Here is a 2800-nt window from a genome sequence, read left to right on the forward strand (position 1 = left end):
AACTAAAATTGCTGAAATTATAAGATTGAATTTTTAACCCAAGAGAACCAGAGAATCAAAATACAATCAGATATATCCTGCTTTACCAGCTTGTAGAACACAATGAGTTTCTATTTATTTAATATACAAAAAGTTTGAACACTGATCCCAGTTACTGCTAGAAAATCTCTTCTTCCCTGCCAGGAGACCTAAGGCTGTATCAGGCCTGGTTATTCTCAACTTACAAAGGAAAATTAAAAGTTAATCAGTCTGCTAACATCGCTTCTCAAACTCTAGGTGCACGTGAATCACTTGGAGAGGTTTTTAAAGTACAGCATGCTGGGCCCTACCCCCAAACAGTCTGATTCAGCAGGTGTGAAGTGAAGCCTGAGATCCTGTGTTTGTAACCACCTCCCAGTTGATGCTGGCTGGACCCCAGAACACACTTTGAGTAGTTCTATGATAAAAAAAGATTCCTTTTTGTCAGTTTACTTTACCTACAGCCATCTCAGTCTATCAGAGATACCCAATAACTTTGAACATCATAGTAAAGGCAGTAAGATCTCTATCCTCTTTCTCTCAGAAGCTCATTGGTGCCTGTTAAATTTACCCATCCCCTTCTCAGTAATCTTCGAGTACTATATATTAATATACAAAGGACACATAGAAAAAATCCATATTATTATGTCCTTCGTAATCTCTTGAGAAATGAAAGATGACCTAATGGAAACTATCACATATGTAGGCAAATGACTGGAAGAACTAGACAGTCTCCTTAGGATATGTTCAAAACTTGAAACTTTCAAACATAATAGAAGTATTACCCTGGTTTTGTGTCACACACATTCTCTAATGTTATTTTTGAGGACACTTCAATTAAGATGACTGAAAAGGAGAAAGAGCTATGTTTTCCTAAAGTAAAACTTTTGTCACTACTAAAAAAGGATACAGACAGAAAGCCTCATTCTATATGCCTCCAGAATTGGAGCATTCTCTATCATAAATCACATATAGGCCATCTAAAAATGGCCACAGATCATGAGACTTAAAAAGGCATATAAAAGTTGCATCGGAAAGCAACTTTCTTATTTTGTTAATGAAGCAAGTGAAGCAGGGAGCTACTTGAAAAGCAAATTAGTGACCATTAGACCTGGAAGTCAGTTCACCCTCCATTCCATTCCCACCTTTACATCATAAGCCAAGCCCACCACAAAAGCATTTTTAAAATTTTTTTTTATTTTTCCAATTATAGTTGGCATACAATATTATATTAGTTTCAGGTGTACAACATGGTGATTAGACATTTATATAACGTACGAAGTGATCACCCCAATAAATCTAATACCCATTTGACACCATACATAGTTATTACAATGTTGACTATATTCCTTATGCTGTACTTTATCACAAAAGTATTTGAACCAGTGGATTTAAGGAGCTGTTCACTTCCTTCCTTAACATGGTGCAGTTATGTTCGCATACCACACTTTTATGTGATGCTTTGCTCATTATATTGAGGGATTTTTACATCTACTATTTTATACAGAGGAGATAGGCATTCTGAGTTTATATGTACCCAGGCTCCAATCTAAAACTTGGAGGATGGGGCTCACCTGGATGTTCGAACAATGCATCATCACAATGAACTCATACTGATTAGGAATGTGGCCAAATATTTATGAAATATTTTGTTCTTCAGGGCTGAGGCATTAAATAGTGTACACTCTAACAAAACAGTTGTTACCATGATACAAACTAGGCTCCCTTCTGATGTTTGAAAGTTCCTGAAATTTTCTGTAGCCTCACTGTATGCTGTGGGAATTTTAATCAGTGGCAAAGAAGGTATAAAAGTTTCATTGCTCCCAGTTATCTCTCACGTATAACTCCAGCTCCCACAGAGCTGCTTCAGTTTGTGGATCATCTCACTATCCAAAGCATACTGCTCCTTTATTTGTAAATACTCCAGATGTAAACCGGCATGAATAGCAAATGCCAATGCATGAAGATTTGATTTTACTTTACTTTAGAGTCACGGTCATAAACTTAAATTTAATATGTATCATTTCTATTTCTAAGAGCCTTTCTCTCATCTCTCAATCAGGAATCACTCACTGGTTACCTTTCGCCATCCTCTGCAGTCTCCTCACAGTTTGTTTGGCTTTGCCTCTCTTTGACTGTGTGCTTTCCCCTGTTTCTCCAGGTGTTTGCCCCTCACCTTACTTCAGTCCAATTCCCACTAACTCCTTATGAAAGACATTTTATTTCTCTGTTTCTCTTACTCTTTCCAGACTTTAACATTGGGACCTCACCTTCTACAATGAAAGTGGTGTATCAAGTTATTTTCCTAAATGAATATAGCGCTTTTTATAAGAGGTCTAAGATGTTAGCTATTAAAATCACATTTTAAAAATCTAACTGTACACACATATCCATTCCACAAGCATTTAGTCAATACTGTCGTGCAGGAACTGTGCCAGGCGCTGACAATAAGACATGTTTCCTACTGTACCAATTATTAAGCTGTTGTTTCTAAACCTGCCCTTTCCTACCTGACTCTGAGATGCTGGTGCTGAAACTTTGCAAACCACATTTCTGTTTTGCCAGCTGGCTATGTATTGGGTCATGGTAATATGGGGCTCTAGTGGGAGTTAGCAAGAATAGAAAAACAAGACGGGAAATACTCCTTCCTATTTGTTCCCTCTGCAGCTTCCTTTCTACTAGTGATTCCTGAAAGCATTATGCAGACAAAACTTCTCTCTGAAGCACGTTCTTGTATCAGCAGCTGAATCCTGTTAGAAGTTTTTCTAACACTTGAGAACCA

This window comes from Pteropus vampyrus, unplaced genomic scaffold (assembly GCF_000151845.1).
Source record: "Pteropus vampyrus isolate Shadow unplaced genomic scaffold, Pvam_2.0 Scaffold273, whole genome shotgun sequence".
In the NCBI taxonomy this organism is placed as follows: Eukaryota; Metazoa; Chordata; class Mammalia; order Chiroptera; family Pteropodidae; genus Pteropus; species Pteropus vampyrus.